Source organism: Arvicanthis niloticus, chromosome 11, assembly GCF_011762505.2.
Source record: "Arvicanthis niloticus isolate mArvNil1 chromosome 11, mArvNil1.pat.X, whole genome shotgun sequence".
Classification (NCBI taxonomy): domain Eukaryota; kingdom Metazoa; phylum Chordata; class Mammalia; order Rodentia; family Muridae; genus Arvicanthis; species Arvicanthis niloticus.
In genome coordinates this window covers 22,580,696-22,598,998 of record NC_047668.1, presented here as the reverse complement: position 1 = coordinate 22,598,998, position 18,303 = coordinate 22,580,696, and the positions used below count along the sequence as shown (strand labels likewise).

Here is an 18,303-nt window from a genome sequence, read left to right as displayed (position 1 = left end):
AAATTCCTGGCACCCTACATGATGGTTGGACGTATTCTGATTTCCTATACAAATTTAGAGTAAAAAGTTAAGTACAAGAAGCCATAAAGACCAAAACAACTGACAGAGGACCACATGCTGTAAAGTCATAAACTGAATCTCTTCTTGTAAGAATAGTAACCAGACCAGACATAAAATGTTGGACACTCCAAATTACTCATTCAGACATACATTTTTATATTCCCAAATAATAATAAAAAATGTATAGAACTATAAATTCTTGTTTTATTATTGAGACAGAGCTTCACTATGTAACTCTGGCTGGCCTAGAACTTGCTATGTAGACAATGCTGGTCTCTAAATTTGTAGAGCTCAACCTGTCTCTGCCTCCCAAGTACATGGACTCACCTCATCCACAAAGCAATATCTCTTAATTTTACAAGACAAAGTGACTGCTTAGTTTCCTGTTTATACAAAGCCAATTAAAGCTTTGGTTCCTGAAAAAGAAAGTAACAATATCTCAGAAAATGGCTGTAACTGGAAACCAGACTATAAGAGAACCTTAAAAATATTTGAAAATTTTACAAATTCATACTGAGTCCTAGGTTCAAGTAGAGCTAAACTATACAGCTCTGATTTTCTTCACTGGGGAAAAACATCAAGTAGAAAGCCAACAGTCAGGAAGAAGAGAAGACTAAAGCATTTAATTAGATACATAAGAAATTTTTCTGGAAAAAAAAAGTAAACCATGGTCATGGGATAGTCACAAACTAGGTATTTTGTAGGGAGAAACAAATTCCCTGTTCCGTTTTTGTTTTTTTTTTTTTTTTTTTTTTTTTTTTTAATTAATACTTTTTAAACAAAAGAAAAAGATAGAGGCCACTAAATTACCTTCAGTTATCTTAATGTGTGATAAAAATTTTTCTTAAGATTCCTACGTGCAGCTCTCAAATGGTATCTTATTTTTGTGCTGTACATCCTAAACGTACAAAACAAGGATGTACTCATGTTTGGTTGACTAAATAAAGTAATACACACATTTACCAGGCACAGGGATGCTCTAGAGTCGGCCACAACTCTGGGACTGCCTTATTCCCTATTCCCAGAAAGTCTCTTTATGCTATTGAGAAGCAAGGTTCTCAGCACACTGTCAACTCTAGGGTTGAAACCTGCTTTGAGGAAATCAGGACATGAAGTCTAAACTAATTTCAGTATAAACTAAACTAAACCTTTCACTCACCTTTAGTCTTCAGAGGTACATACACTTGCTCATTGGCAGAAGGAGAAGTATCAAGGGATGTATATTTATAAGTACAAAAAAAGAGTATTTGTTGAATTTAGACCAAGAAAGGAAGAATGCAAGAAAGAAAAATAAAACAAAGAAACTAAGCAGCTAATTTACCTCTATGTGAGTACTCATCTAGGAAACAGACCTTATTTATCAAGTCAACTGTCATCATGAGGCCTGTGCCCACTTACCAACAGCGCCCACTAGTGCTAAGGAGGACTACCTGGGAGGAAGAAGCATAATTAGAGATCACCTTTAATTCAGGTAATTACTTTCAGGTTTTAGAGATTTTCAAATATAACCTTGGTAGACAACTAAGGGTGCTGTTATTAAATTTGTCTTATGAATGTAAAAAGGTTGAATTTGGTATGAATAGAAAAACAGAGATTAAGTTCTGGAGGCTCAAAATGAGTTTAGATGTTCCCGGAGATTCATTCATAGCACATTTGTTTATGCCTAAATGCCTTGGGGATTGGGCTCCAAATGTCAATGGAAGACTTCTGGAAAAATCCGTTTCTTCTCAATAACTGCTATAAGTCGTTCTCCCATGCCTTACCTAAGCTGAGCTTATTTAAAATGTTGGTATTTCTCTTCAAGATGTAGTTCCTCTTGATAGGTGTCTGATCTCTCTTGATAGGCAGTTCCGGGGAGACGGTGGCAGGTTCTGACAACCCTCTGCAGTTGCTTACTACTGCTCATGACAGTGGCCAAGAGATGCGGCAGTCACCCTGACAGCACCGTGAACCAAGAACAGAAGGACAGACTCTTCGTGTCTGGTTTTCCAGTTTTGTAAAGTATATAAATAAGAGAATTCAAGAAATCCATAAAATGTCCTTAGTACCTATCTGTAGTCTTAGACTGACTGAAATGAGGTCCTCATTTTCAAACCAAGGGCTTCAACCCTTGTCAGAGAACTGCACAGTGAGGTTAAGACAGTGAATATACAGAGAAATGAAGTGTACTGTATTCATCCAAGGCCATCAGTGGGACCTGACCTATATCCCTGACCTATGTCTCAGAGAATAAGGATGTGGGAGGGCTTTACTTTACCTACCACAATATATATCCTGTGTTTCCTCTGTGCACTGAACATTCAAAATGCAAAACGCTACTTACACATTTTTCTTTTGGCAGGAGGTAAGTAAGCAATTGAGCCATCTGCCAGCCATTCCTGTTCTGCTGTGTACACATCTACACACGTATAAGATGATGTAATTCAAAGGAAGTGCCTTACATACCCATGCCAGGTATTCACAGCCACTGGGGACAAGACAGCTATGTGTTAGTCACACCTACCCCGCTCCACCTCCAGAATCCTCTATAGGAGTAAAATGTGATGAAAATAAATCTCTTAGCCAGGTGATAGTGGAAGATATTTTAATCCAGGATGGGAGAGACAGGAGAGCCTCTGAGTTCGAGGGTAGCCTGGTTTGCAAAGGCAGTTCCAGGACAGCCAGTGCCTTTCTGGGATTAGTTTTCATAAAAATGTCTTCACATTTTATCTCTCTGTGTGTGTGTGTGTGTGTGTGTGTGTGTGTGTGTGTGTGTGTGTGTGTGTGTGTGCCTTGCTCTATTCATGGGAAGCGAATGGAATAAAGTCCTAATTATTACAGAAAGTGTGAGTATCTGATAATCCACAAGCCACCTCTGAGAAGCAAGGCTACTGAGATTAAAGCTGTGGCAAAGGAAACAACATCAAGGCTTCTTTCTGCCTTGCTGCCTTCGGGTCTCCAAAGAACTTCTGCAGGCTCCTGAGCTCCCAAAAAGCAGCTGAAAGCAAGTGACTTCTCTTACTACCTGCACTATTCCAGCCAGACCTTGCTCTCTGGAGCCCAGGAATGGTAAGAGCCACCCTCTGCAATAGTCACGTGCATTCTCCTGTCTCTGGCCCTTCTCATCACAAGGCAGCTGACTGTCACTAAGAAAGCAGGTGATCCAAGACACTCTTCAAAGCGCTGATTTCTGCAAGTCTTCACTCCAGACAAAAGCATTAGCCCACCCTACCCTGGGGAAGAGCAATGAGGGATGTGCTTTAAGATCAGTAGTGAATACACATTAAAGAATTAAAACCTGACTCTGAAGTTAGCTTTTACATAAATATCCATGTAGAAAAATACTATTTTCTACAGGATCCTAGTATTTTTCTGAGTAGCACTTGCCAGTTTTAAGCAGATATAAATAAAACGGCTTCCAGACCAGCCAATCAGGTCTGACAGCACATGGAAAGGCCTTGAAGAACATAAGCAAGGCCTGAGGAATCCTGTCTTGCGACAGTGTGTCCTAAGGCTGGAGTGCCAGGAGGATGCTTCTCACCAGACAGCTCCACCCTAATCCTGTGGCTCTAAAGGACAGGCAAGGACAGAGTTCACTGTAGCTATTTGACTATAGAAGGTTTTGGTAGTTTCTTCATCATGTCTCATAGGACTAATATCATGGCCTGGATTTTAAACGTCACTCAATGGGTCAAGTATGGTGACACACATCAGTTATCCCCAGATGCTGGGAGCCGACTTTTAGCAGAAAGCGGCTATCATCTTTGCAGCCATCTCAAGCCATATACCCTGATGTGAGACTTGTTTTTCAGCAGCCTACTACAGCTGAAGCACACTGATATCCCACATATTTTGTTTTGCTGTTTACTGCCCCCAGCTGCAAGGCACACGTGGTATCCATGCCTGCAAGGCGCACGGTGCACGTGCTATCCACGCTATAGACGCCTATAAGGCTTGCGTCATATCCACACCTGCAAGGCACGTGATATCCACTCGCCTACAAGGCACGTGGCAAAAGTGTATAAATACCCCAGATTTCCCTTCAAGAGAGAGACAAGAGGAGATAGGAGAATACAGGAAGACAGTGAGAGAGACAATAAAGGAGAGAGAGACATAATAAACGAGACTTGAGACTTGATCAGAACCTCTGTGTTGTCTCCATTCTTCGAGTCGCTTCTCTCTCTCTCTCTCTCTCTCTCTCTCTCTCTCTCTCTCTCTCTCTCTCTCTCTCTCACACTAGACCCGGACCTGCAGAACAGAGCGGGCCATTACAGTTTGGCAGCTCAATGTGGAGCTGCTTGGTCGTTACACCCAGACATGGGAAGCTGAAGCAGAAGGGCTGGTTATTTAAACCTATCTTGAAACACAACAAAACTCTTATCTCCAAATCAAAAGAACAGCAACAAATAACAAATGGGAGGGGGAGACATTTTAAATATCCCTGAAAAGTTCATGCATTAAAGGCTTAGTTAGTGTTACTCCCCTGGAATATAGGTATTGAATTGTCATGCTGAGGTTGTTCTTAGTAATTTGTTGGGGACTTGAGGGGTACAGACTGAAAAGTAAGCACAATGCTTCAAGAAGCTTCAACAGGTATTCCACAGGAGATATCCAATTGCTAATACACACATATAAACTTATTAAGCATCAAACAGTAATAAGTAAAATGTAATTTAATAGCATAATGATAAAGCCCTGTACAGACATCAGAATGACTAAATCAAAATAAGTTATCAAACTATATGTTGGTAAGATTATGGAACTTAAACTCAAGTCTACTAAAGTATAAATCATTACAACAGAAAACTGTTGGTGTCTATCTTAGTTAGGTTTTCTATTGCTGTGATCAAACACCATGGCCTAAAGCAAGTGAGGAGAAAAAGGTTTATTTGGCTTATACTTCCACATTGCAGTCCATCATTGAAGGAGTCAGGATAGGAACTCAAACAGGCAAACAAAACAAAGCAAAATAAAACAAAACATGGAGGGCTGCTGCCTACTGGCTTGCGCCTCATGGCATACTCAGCCTGCTTTCCTATAGCACCCAGGACCACCATCCAAAAATAACACCACCCACAATGGAGTGGGCCCTCCACTTCAATCACTAATTAAAAAAAAAAAAAAAAAAAAAAAAAAAAAAAAAAAAAAAAAAAAAAAAAAAAAAAAAATGGCCTACAGCCAGATCTTATCCAGGCATTTCTCAATTAAAGTTCCCTACATTCAGATAACTCCAGTTTGGGTCAAGTTGACATGAAACTAGCCATCACAATTGACCCCTTGTCAACTTGACACACACACACAAACTGGACACACACATGCAAAGCTGTAACCTTTTCTTGTTCTTCCTGAAGATCACACATTAATATCAACATAACAATAAAAACATTCCAAATTTTAAAAGTCCCACAGTCTTAAATTCAAACACTTAAAAATTCAGTCTTTTTTAAATAGTCAGTCTCTCTTAAAACCCAAAGCTTTTAAAAATCCAAAGTTCCTCAACTCTGGGTTCCTATGACATCAAAAATAAATTAAATAATGTCTTACTTCCAGAGGGATTAAGCATGACCCAATCACAATGTGAACAAAGCAAAACCCAACTCTGACGGTGTAAATAATTCAATTTACAATTATCTGGGATTCACTCAGGATCTCCTGAGCTCCTCTAAATGCCTAGTGTCACCTCTTGGGCTCCACCCTCTGCAGCCCACACCACTTGTCTCCTAGGCTCCAGCTGGCTCCACTTCACCACTGCTGCTGTGCTTGGTGTTCATCCCACAGTACTGGCATCTCCAAAACGCTGTAGTCTCTGCTGTAACAGGACTTCACTTTCACTAATAGCTCCTTGGCTTTCTTTATGGACTCCAACCACACAACAGGCCTCAGCTGTTTTCCATGACCCCTTCACAACTTCAAAACTAATACCACATGGGTGACACTCTCTACCAAGTTCAGCTGCCAGCACAAGGGACCACACTGGCCACTTCTGAAACACAAGTTACAAACACTTCCCGGAAATTTTCATCTCGATGATGCTAGTCTCCTCTTAGTCACAGCCTATCCTTTGGCCCCAGCTGACCAGCATCTACGGCTCCAGCAAAGGAAAGGCTTTACTTTAGTGGTCCTGGTCTCTTGTTAGTCACAGCTCCAGCTGACCAGACACCACAGATTCATCCCACAAAAAGCTCAGTAGCATCTTTGCTTCTTTCCCTCTGAAACTTTACAAGCCAGGACTTTGTTATCTGAACTGCTCAACATTCTTATCTTCCAAATTCTTACAGAACAGCTCACTGGACTCTCAATACTCAAGTCAATGGTTTTTCTAGTGCAAAATGCCAAAGGCCTTCCATAATCTCCCCTTCCCCCGACCCCAAACAATAGGTCTGTCACAGAAATACCCAACTAACCAGGTCCCAACTTGTCTTGGTTAGTGTTTCTATTGCTGTGATCAAACACCATGACCAAAAGCAAGTTGGCGAGGGGGTGGCTTATACTTCCATTGTCCATCTTTGAAGGAAGTCAGAGTAGAAACTCAAATAGAGCAGGAATCTGGAGATAGAAGCTGATGCAGAGGCCGTGGAAAATTACTTCTTACTGGGTTGTTCCCCATGGCTTGTTCAGCCTGCTTTCTTACAGAATCAGGACTACCAGCCCAGAGATGGTACCACCCACAATGTGCTAGGCCCACCCCCATTAATCACTAAGAAAATGCCCAAATCAAGAATTTATGAAGGCATTTTCTCAATTGAGGTTCCCTCTTTTCAGGTAACTCCAATTTACTTCAAATTGGCATAAAACTAGTTAGCACAATGTCTTAGGACTCAGCAGAGTATATGTGTACATGTGCACAATCAGAAATGCAAACCATGATCACCAAGACAGATGTAAGTCTTCATAGCAGCATTATTCTTACAAGTTCTGACAGCCATTCAAATGTGTATCACACACCGGTTACTGTATATTCATGCAAAAAATATACCTATTAATGAAAATGAATAAACTATTGTAACATAAACAACATATCAAACAAAACCAAGAGTTAAAACTTTCAAACTCCTAGAAGTTACCAGGTATAATCATGGTTACAAAGGGATAGTGTGAGGAGATACTGGAAATGTTGGGCCAAGGATACAAATTTTCAGTTAGGAGACAAAAACTGAAGAGATTAGTTGAACAACAAGATAACAGTCATCAATATTAGTGTGTTCTATACTTGAAAACTGCTTGAGAGTCTTCAGTTCTCACACAAATAGATGTGAAGCAATGGATGCATCATGAGCTAGACTTAGTCATTCCACAATGCACACTCTATCAAAACACGGTATATACAGCAGATAACTAGGATTTTACTTGTCTACAAAAATAAATGGAAAGCAAAAGGCATAGTACATACAAGTATGATGTGTTTTTACAAAAGTGCTTGCTGCTGCGTATTGTAAGGGGAATGAATTGTAAAGTACTCAAAACCATGTAGTATGTAATCTGTAGGCAAGTGTTACGTAATAAAAGCAACTCTGACACAAGTGTTAATAGACTAGACAGCGAATAGGAATCCCAGAGGAAGAAGCTGTCTGGCTCAACACAATTATTGATTCTTTTCTATCTACCAGGTGTGCACAGTATCTGCAGGGATGCAAACAAAGCATAAAGATTCCTCTTCCTGCTTCTGACGGAGTTCACTTCAGTGGGGTCTGAGAGTGAGGACCGTTCCTAAAAAGAGATCTGACTTCAGAATTCCTGGTTCATTCTTCTTTTAAAAATAATTGAGGACTAGGTAGACCATTGTGTGAGTGGCAATATCAGAAATCGATATTGTCACTTCCCAGAAAGAAACAAATGAGAGGAAAGAGCTTCATATTAGCACTGAGCTCCTTACATAAGCACAACAACATCCTAGTATCAAACTAGAGGGTTTTTTTTTTTTTTAAATTACTGTTATAGTTGTCTACAGATTTAATTTTAAAAGTACTGACTTCAGAAACACCCCTCAGCAGCAGGACAGCTTCCTCGCTGCTATTTAATGATAGGGTAGATTAAATTCTTCAGGAATAATATTGACTTCACAATCACTAGGTACTATGAGCATTCACCTTGAATTATGTGAGGCCTCCACTTTCAAAGCAGACTAAAAATAAAGCCTCAAAGATGTGTGCCCTGCCAGACTATCTACAGATATCAATAATTATGGGAACTGACTTGAGCACACACATCACCTGCCCCAGAAATCAGATACTTCCCACTTTCAAGAGTCAAGCGAGAGTGTGGGACAGTGTGCCGTGGGATCCATTTATCATCCTCACAAAAGCAGTGGCTCTCAGGCTGTGACAACTGGAAGCTGGTTAGATTTATCCATGAGTGACTAGATTTCTTTGTCTTAAAGTCTGTATATGTCTTGTTTCCCAAATGAAAGCAAGAAGGCTCTGTAGATTGAAATACAAACATAATTTCCTATTACCTTCTGCTGCCCGTAATAAAGGTGACAGAAACAGAACAAAAATCAACAGTCATCAGCTCACCTGGTAATTGTTGGGTTACCCCATGTGGAAAGCCAGAAGGGATTACTACTCATCAATTAACCATACAGAAAGTGGAGACAGCACCCAGCACAGACTCCAGGTAGGAGAACCATGGTCACTACTAGGCTTTAGTTCCCCCTTCCTCTTCAGTTGTTCCTTATTAACCTAATTCCATCTAACTACCCACAGTTCACAGACTCACAGAAGGCAGCAAAATTCCTCAAGGCCACCAGGAAGCAAATATTTACTCCCAGAAATTGATCCCAGGGATGCACATCTTTGTGCATTTTCTTCCCCTTAGTTTGTCTTACTTGCATCAGAGATTAATGTCAGTAAGAAAGGCAGAAGCCAGCTAGACAAAGATGGGCAGACTCTACCTTTCCAAGGAACTGTGGCACCAACTGACAGCTCAGGGATGGCCTTCTGGTCAGCGAAAGACTACACACAAAAAGTAGACTCATCCCCATGACTTAAAATGACCCAGACTCACTTGAGTGTAACATAGAAACCTCACCAAAACAATGGTAATATTAACAGAAAATTCTTCCCTGAGGACTATGATTTAATCTCGTATATCATTCTCCATAGCAACCCACGCACACAAGTTAAAACCCTTGGTCTTTCATATACGTAGTTTGTTTTGTTTGGACTTTGCTTTCACCATGGAATTCTGGGCGCTTGGGGAAAGAAAAAGCCAAACAGTCTTGCTATTCTGAGACATTATGCTAAGAGTGATTTTGTGAGCTCAGTCCTTAACCTGATGTGGAAAAGAAAACTGGCCCACGTGGTAATTAACTTGCCAAGGTCCCACAGCAAACATGTGGTGGAGCCACATTTCACATTCAGCTCCGCCCCATCCCAAGGCTGCCTTCTCTGCAGTGTATCAGCTTCACGTTAAGTGTGACACATGGGATAACAGCATCTGCATCAAGCCCAGGTTAGTTAGAACTGCAGAATCTCACGTGCCATAGCAGCTGGCTAAGAGGGAGGCAGCATTCAAACAGGAGCCCCTGGCATATCCAGTATGTGGCTGAGCACTGCCATGCCACACCAGGAAAGGGAGAAGAATGTTCCTACCTACAGGGCAATAGCCTCAGCCCCAGTGGTGTTAAACATATTTAGCGTCAGGACTATTGGCCCAGACACACTGATGCTCACACAATAACGTCAGCACATGGAGGTCTGAATACAGTTAGATTTATCACAAAGAGGGCAATCTTGAGAGAATTCCAGGAAGCAGAAAATGACACTAAATGTCTACCACAGTCAAATCCAAAGTCAGCATAAGCTGCCAGGTCATCAGACCTCTCTCTCAGCTCAGGATCAGGAAGCCCAATTATGGAATTTATTTCAGAAAGGGAATCTAAAAACATGGGGATCTGAAGACCACAAGGTCCTGATCACCTCTGACCCAGGGGTGAAGGGGCAAAATCCTTTCAATTCTCGGGGGGAGAAGAGGGAGGAGTGAAAATTCAGAAAACCTTAGAGCATAACAGACACGGAGAAGTGAATAAGCCAGATGTTTTCCCAGTAGCAGAAGCTGACCTGAAACTATTAGTGACTATTTAGGCCACTTTTAAAACTTTCAGCCCACCATACATTTTTATTTTTTATTGAGCTGTAACTCATATACTATAAAAAAAATAATAAAGTACCCATTTAAAGTCTGCAATGCAATAGTTTTCAAGAGTTATGTAACCACTACCACTTGATTCCAAAACGTTACATCAACCCCCAAAAGAAACCCCAAAGTCACTTCCTGTTTTACCATCTCGTTTCCAATACCCTGGCTTTTCTCTTCTGGATGTTTCATAATGGAATCATGCAACACGAGGCTTTCGTGTCCTGCTTTTCTTCACACAGTAGGCTCAATCTCCTCCATGTTGTAGCATGCATTCCCCTTTATGGCTAAACTGTTTTTGCATCATGAGGATACACTATGTTTCATTTATCCATGAGTTGATGGAAGAGGGTTCTTTTCCATCTTTGAGCTCTATGACTAATGCTGTTATGAATATTCACTCACAAGTGTTTATTCTGACATGCTTTCACTTCCTTTGGGAATCCCTTGGGCGAGGGAATCTCCTTTATGTAGCACATATTTATAAATGTGAGGGACCACCTAGCTGTTTTCCAAACTGCCTGCAATTTGCCTTTCACCAATACTCCACATACAGGACCAGTTTTTCCATACATGTCTTTTCCATCCCAGCCACCCTGATTGATGGGAAGTATCTCCTTATGGTTTGAATTTACATTTCCTGGATGACTAATGGCACTGAGCAAATTCTCACACTCTTCTTCAAAGAAATAGCTATGCAAATCCTCCTTCTACTTTTAAATTGGGTTATTTGCCTCTTTATTGTTATCATATTGCAAGAGTTCTTCTTTCTTGCTATTTTTGAAACTCAAGCAAGGAACCCTCTTCCTGGAAAGTTCTCATTATCCAGCATTCTTCAATGGAGCTGGTACAGGAGTTCCACTGTGCTGGGATGACATTGGTCTACTCTCCCTCACTGAACCAATCCTCCCCTTGAAAATCCCTCTGAGTGCTAGGCCTCCTTCTACCCACAAACATCTTCCCTGGCATTGTCAGAACCTACCTGTAATCTTAAGACTTGAGAAAGCATGCTACTATTTTTTTTTTTTTTTTTTGACTACCACCATAGAATCTCTTTGGCTCATTCCGATCAAGGCACCATCTTTTGTCTCATGTGCCTTGAAAATCATCTACTCAGACACAACTGCTAGTGCTCACAGTCCTTTAGTATCATACCATCAACACAAAATGTTCTGCGTCTGCAGGAGAGTAGTACTCCACTATTCACATAGCACATTCCGGCCCCTTCGTGGAGACGTGCCTTGCCACAGGTTAAAATTCTTACTCTGCAATACCAACCAGTCATCCCTTACAGAGTTCATTATTTAATCAATACCCAGAAAATACCCCTAACAAACCATTTCATCCATAATAGTATTAGAGATCATATTAGAGTGGTTGGCATATCCTAATTTGGTAATTCATCCCCAAAGATACACAAACAACCTCAACAATGTTGTATTCTGGGAAATTCTGTCTTGAATATTTTTTTTGTTTTGTTTTGTTTTTTTGTTTTTCGAGACAGGGTTTCTCTGTATAGCCTTAGCTGTCCTGGAACTCACTCTGTAGACCAGGCTGGCCTCGAACTCAGAAATCTGCCTGCCTCTGCCTCCCAAGTGCTGGGATTAAAGGCGAGCGCCACCACTGCCCGGCTTGAATAATTACTAATGCATATCTGTCCATAGTATTCAGTGGAGTACATCTCGGTTTCTTTGATATGATGGTGCACATGTTTAGAGTCTCTGTATGAGAGGAAAGTAATGGGTGCCGCTCCCCATACGGATTTGTCCTTGAGAAGAGCAGACCTATTAACATCCACCCCAACAGCATTTTCCCAACACATTCAGAACTGCTGAGCTAATCCATCTGCTGCTCAATTCTATCAGCTGGACACCAACGACAAGAAACCAGTTTATATAGGGTAACAAAGTACATTTGCTTTGTTTTCCGAGGTCATCCACTAGCAGCCTGCATAAATAAATAAATAAATAAATAAGGAAAGAAAAGAAGAAGAAAAGGAAAAAAAGTATACACAGGCTCATACTGTTTAAATTGCCTGGTTTTCTCAAACTGGAAAATGTTGACATGAAAAACAAACAAATGTATTTTTTTAAATTGAGGTACTTCGGTGTAACCCCGGCTTGTTTCGTTTAAGAGCACTCTCAGGAAGGCTGAGAATGGCGCTTCTGGACTTTGACTCTCTCTGTAGCTCAATACCAACAGTGACAACCACAGAGACATGAAATACGATAATGATTGTCTTACAATAGACTTATTAACAGAGCAAAGACACCAGGGAATTGCTGCTGAGAAAAGTAAACAACCGTGACAAGTAAAGGACTACTCACACATGAAGGGGACAGGGGGCGCGACACAGCAGCGGAAAGTAAGGGTAACACCCAAAAGGTACACATCAGGTTACGGGGAGGAGTTTTAACATAGATGAGTTCCTGCTTGTGCTAAGTGGGAGAAGCCATCTAAGAACTACTGAATCTTAAGAACGACAACTGTTCCTTCACCAAACGTTGATTGCAGTCAGGAAGGCAGGCTTGGGCCTTCAGTTTTATCTACTAAAACATTAAGTGGTCCACTTGAGTTTTTGAATAGGCTTCTGATCTACTGATAAGTTTCCCCCACTGTTAATTATTTTAATGCTAAAACAAAGCACAAATGGAAAGCTAAGATAAAGCTTGCGGGTGAGCCGGGATGCCATTTGGCATAGCAACATAAGAAGTAGTGAAAGTGCTGACTGACCTCATATATCCAGATATGGGTACTCCTTAAATAAACATTATTTCATCCTCAGGAACCCTCATGTCTCAGGCAGGCTCCTAGTGCCTCTCTCATGCATAGTAGTTAAAACTCGAGACCACAATCTAGGTCACAGCAAGTCATAGTAACACCTCTGTGCACAGGTCCATCAGTGGTGTGGACGACAAGGAAAAGATTGGTTGACCCTAAACAATGCTAAAAGCTAATTCACCCTGGCACCCTGCTGATAATGAATAGCTGCCCCTTAAAGCTATAGGTCATTGCCAAGGCTACCATCCTCATGAATGCATGGCTGGCTTTGGCTAAGTCTGATCACCATGGACCAACTGGCATGGGATGATGATGCACTTCACACTTCCAAAAGGCCAGAGCAGCCTGACTATCCAAAGAAAACACTTCTAAAAAAATCCTTCTTAAATACGCTTTCAGATGTCCTGTCCCATAACCACACAGTTTCAGCCATCAAGTCTGTGTGCAAACTTTCTACAAATGCCCAAGAGCCTCAAAGGGGGAGATTGAATACTTGTTGGACTTTGTATGGTTTGTTTTAGTTGTTTTCATTTGTGTTGTGCTGATGCTGTAATAAACATCATGACCAAAAGCAACTTGGAGAAGAAAGGGTTTATTTGGTTTACATGCCTCGGTCACAGTTCATCACTGAAGGAAGCTTAGGCAGGAACTCAAGCAAGATACGTGGAGGAACACTGCTTACTTGTAGGCTTGCTCACCATGCTTAAGAAAAGGCAGGACCACCTACTCAGGGTGCCACCGCCCACAGTGGGCTGAGCCCTCCCACATCAATCATAAGCAAGAGAATGCCCCACAGATTTGCCTACAGGACAACGGAAGTAACTCCTTAGTAAAGGCTACCTCTTCTCAGGTAACTTTAGTTTGTGTCAAGTTGGGAACCAGCACACACATCTAAGAAGCACCAATCTCTCTCTACCAAAGCACGATCAGATCACCTTGTCTCCCAAGTCTCCACAGACTGGAGGCTAAGTACTAGACAGTAAGAAAGAACAGTCTTATCTTTTTGTAAAATTATTCATTTGAAAAGCAATGAGAATCATTAAAAGGACACAATGGAAGCCGGTGCATGTCTTGGAGTTCAAAGTGCATAAAGCAGCTTCCAAATGCTCCTGAAAGAAACCGTCTCCACTACTGAGAACTAAATGGAGCAGTCCTCATCTCTCTTTCTCCCCCTACACAAATCAGTGACTCTTTATAGGCACGGCCTGGGGAGCAGCCTTAGTACCATCTGAAACTAGTTAGCAATACAAACCGCCATACCTCTACTCTAAACCGTGAGATTCAGAGACTGGGAGTGGAAGCCAGCAATTCATGAGTTAGCAAGAACGAATGCTCATATTTGGAAATCTCTGCTCTAGGCTCAGGGTGTATTTCTGGGGAAGCTCGGGAGCCTCATTAAATCCTCGTTAACTGGGTGGCATGTAATGTCTCCTGTCCTTGCCACTTAAGTTGGTTTTTAATCTCACGGACTGATTTCACCAGTGAGGAGTTGGAGTCCTTAGTTCAAGGTCACTATGAAAAGCCAAGTCAGGGCTCCAGCCCAGGACTCGATGATTTCTTCATCATCCTAGGATCACAAAAGAAGCCTTGCTGACACAGAGGGTTCTGAGGGCCCAGGACTGTGAACGGTGCTAGGGCAGGTCCCGTGGTCTCCTCCATTATACCACACTGCCTCCCTCAGACAGAAAAGAGGGATTTCCCACCCATAAAAATCAAGAGAAGCTGTGCAGGTGTGTGTAAATAGCTGCTTCCACAGATCTCAGCAACTAAACCTTGTAGTGAAGACTGCACACTCGCAGGAGACTGTTTGTTATAATCAAGAATGAGCAGTTTTAAAAACTGGGCACAGCGTACAGAGACAAAACCGAAGTCCTAAATACCGCTTTATGTTTTCTTAGCTCTCTTCATCTCCCGTTATGTCATTCACAACAGAAACGGAGAAAGGGTCACCATCATCTCCCACTTGTTAGGAAAACAAAACAAAACAAACAACACAAACAGAAGCTGAAGTTCAAAGTGGCAAATAGCTTGTCCATCGGGAAAAACTTGAGCTCAGGTCTGTCTGACTCTAGAACACAATGGGATTCCTACATCGGAAAATCTTCCCCAGATGGACAGTCCCAAGAGAAAAACATATAGCAGAAACGGTGAGCCCCCCAAATACCACCTCTTTGTCAGAGTGAGTTCTCCTTTAAAAACTCAACACACATACCCAACAACCAAGGTGTTCAGCCAAGAGATGAAAGAAAAGGAGGAAGTGAAAAAGAAAGCAAAAAGAGTTAGCCTGCATAATTATTCTGGACTTCTTCCCATAGCAGTCTCCTAGACAAGGCAAACAACCACTCACAGCCTGGTCTGAACTCCTCCACACACCTCAACCCTTTCCCCCACCTTCCCCTCCACCCCACCCTGTTAGGACAGTGCTGCTCTGACTGGTGTGAAGGCACAAAACTCAAAACTAGAAGCGGAGAAAAAAGTGGAACCAGAAGGAACGTGAACATCCTCCGTATCTTTGCAATATGCATACTGCCAGTTTCAGGGCCTTGGAGTCTCCCAGAAGACCTCAGGAGATGATGAAATGAAGAAGGCATTCCCCTGCCCAGGTTTCTTCCCACAAAGTCCGGGTTGAAGAATGATAGAAACAGGAGAGGGTTGTTACGGAAGTTCAAAGCAAACAAGCTCGCATGCACTGCTCCTAAAGAATGGCGTGCCATTCTAAACTCTCTAACTGACCTTTGGGCCCTGGGGTCTGTGATAATGTAAACGTGGGGAAAGTCAGAAAGAAAAGGCAAGCCATCCATATACTCCAGCCTCGCTGACCTGCCATATGGGTGAGCCGGATTCTGGAGCGCTCTGAAAGAGAATTCGGAGCCCCGAGGGAGACCTTTTAGCCGAGCCCCTGACCATTTCTTAGGTTGGGTTAAGGGGCAAAAAGCCTTGGGGGCCGGAAGCTAACCCCTTAAGAAGTACCGGCCTCAGTTTTTGACAGCAGCGATCTTCCTAGAAGATGCCAGCATTCATAGATGGGGTGATTCGCTGATTTCAGCAGAAAGAGCTCTGGCTAGGGGCGCTGCGACCCACTGAGTTCTCCAGGAGGCAGCCCTGGGGGCCGTTCTACCGAGCCGGCAGTGCGGACCTAAGGACTCCACCACCAACTTTCTCACGGGAATCTGACCTGATAGGTTTTGGCCAATGTTGCTCGCACTCCTGGTCCCGGTTTGGGGGGGCAGAATCAGCTACCCAGACCCCTTTCCGCGCGCACAAAGCAGCTGAGTCCGGTGTACAGCCCCCTCTCCTTCCGCCCTCCAACTTGCCCGCGCCGCTCTCCGCGCGCCTACCCTCTCCGCCTGCCCCGCGGCGCGCATCGCAGCCGGCAGCCGCGGTAGCTGCAACTGTACGCCGGGTGGCCCTGGCCTCCCCACGCCAGGAACCTACCGTGCAACCTGGCTCGTGCTCGGGCGGTGCCTAGTGCGCGGCACGCGTCCCAACCGAAGACAGTGCTCCCCCGCGGCTGCCCCGCGCGGAGATCCGGGCTGCAGACTAGGCTGGGCGGGCTCCGGGGCTGGCTGGTCGCGGCTCGCCGCTCCCGCGCGGGCTCCTGCTGCTGTGCGCGAGGAGGGAGGGGTCGGGGAAACTCCTGGCAACTCCAACTCCGGGCGCCAGAGCTCCAGCTGCAGCCTCGCGCCGGCCCGCTGCCGCCGCCGAGTGCGAGCTAGCAAATCCAACCTGCCCCCGCCGCTGCGTGTGAGCATGCCCAGTGCTGCTGTGGGCGAGCCACAGCGACCTGGCCCCGGGGCAAAGATCGGTAGCCGAGGGCTGGGGGGAGTGGGGTGGGGGTGGGGGGGGGGGCGCCCCTGGCCGGGAGCTCAAGGGGACAAGTAGGGGCTAGCCCGTGGGGCACGGGTTAGCCAATGCAAGGCAGTGAGAGTCCCCATAGGTTGTGGGAAGTTTGTGGGCTGGAAAGGTGGGCTACTTCTGGGAGCCTTTGCAAGCAAGTGTTCAAAAGACAACCAGAGAACGCGCTACAGGAATGTGGGCCCAGCAGGTGGGGTTTTATTCAGTCGCAAGCTTAACTTAGGGTGACAAAATCCAAGAGCTAATGGGGCCTGGCAAGCCCAGTAAATGAGCGAAGCGGGAAGGAGGAAGCCAGCTTGAGGGAGCTCCGCAGGCAAAGCAGCTGCTCTGCTCTAAGCGCCCGCGGCTATGGTGAAAGAAATCAGACCTGGTTTTGCTGGATTTTATTTTATAAATAAATAAGTGGTTAACACATAGCGGTTTTTTCGTGCAAAATATCCGGGTTATTGATCTTGCCAGAGGAAAAACAAACAACAACAAAACACAAAAACAAACAAACAAACAAACAAAAACAAAGAAAGAAAGAAAGAAAGAAAGAAAGAAAGAAAGAAAGAAAGAAAGAAAGAAAGACAGACTAGAGTCTAGACCAAAAATTCATTGCTGGGTCCAGTGGCTGCTCAGCCAATCTGAATCGAGGAGTTTTGTGGAAAGGTGCTGAGTGCCTGCCCACTGTGGCTTAGGAAGGCGCTGGAAAGGATCCAGAATGATTCAGACTGCCTTCAAAGTGCAAGGGGAAATAGGTTTTCCAGACAGAAGCGAGCTAGTGATAAAGGCTGGAGCATTCAGCGTTAACTAATGCGGAGAGTGACTTTGAGAGCAAACTTTGAAGATGCTTCAAAAGTATAAGCACCTGAGCAGGAGGTCACTGCAAGGTAAACTAGACTCAGCCGAGACGCTAGAGAGTCTCTCAAAGGCATATTACATTTTGAAACAAAAGGAAGCCCCGGTAGTACCAGTCCTGCCTTTATTCACAATTTTGATATTTTTATCATTCATTTTTTGCGTTAATTGCTTTCCATTTCATACTGCATTAAAACTTTAATTTGATTGCCAAGTACTTAGGCCAACCATTTTATTCTGTGTCCTACCTCATTCTGGTCCGACCCTTCTTGACTAAAGAAAAAGCTGCAAGATTTGGTACATTAAGAGAATCGGACGGAGGAAGGTGGGATCCGAGGTCCAGATTGCTAGTCTGTGATGCCTGCACTTTATTTGGTAGAATGTGTTAGAACCAGCTGAGAGCTGGAGGGATAAACATCAGTATAATCCAAAGATACCTCTTCTGTGAAGCTATGCTGAGCAGTAGTTAGGAAAGTGGTTTAGAGGACAAGAAAGGGTTGCTCGTGATATGATCGCTGTTGTATAAAAATCCGAGGCATTTTCCTGATAAGGCTGTCCGAGTCCTGCTAATCTCTGGAAAGACAGGTAGTTAGGTTATCTTATTACCGAAAAGTAATAATCGGGTTTTCCGTCACTCCCAGCCATTTCTGCATC

The 18,303-nt window shown here is 43.4% G+C and overlaps 1 protein-coding gene across 3 annotated transcripts in view; it reads right to left on the bottom strand.

Moving 5' to 3' along the window:
* Positions 1-16,665, bottom strand: part of Stxbp6 (syntaxin binding protein 6) — a 214,065-nt gene extending 197,400 nt beyond the window's left edge. Inside the window, exon 1 of one of the 3 annotated variants that reach the window (XM_034514260.2) lies at positions 16,390-16,665. The gene's annotated coding sequence lies outside the window, so the exon portion shown is untranslated. Of the gene's footprint in view, positions 1-16,129; positions 16,309-16,389 lie in introns of those variants that run through there. The other 2 variants (XM_034514262.1, XM_076941906.1) reach the window with 2 other exon arrangements.
* Positions 16,666-18,303: the final 1,638 nt, after the last annotated feature.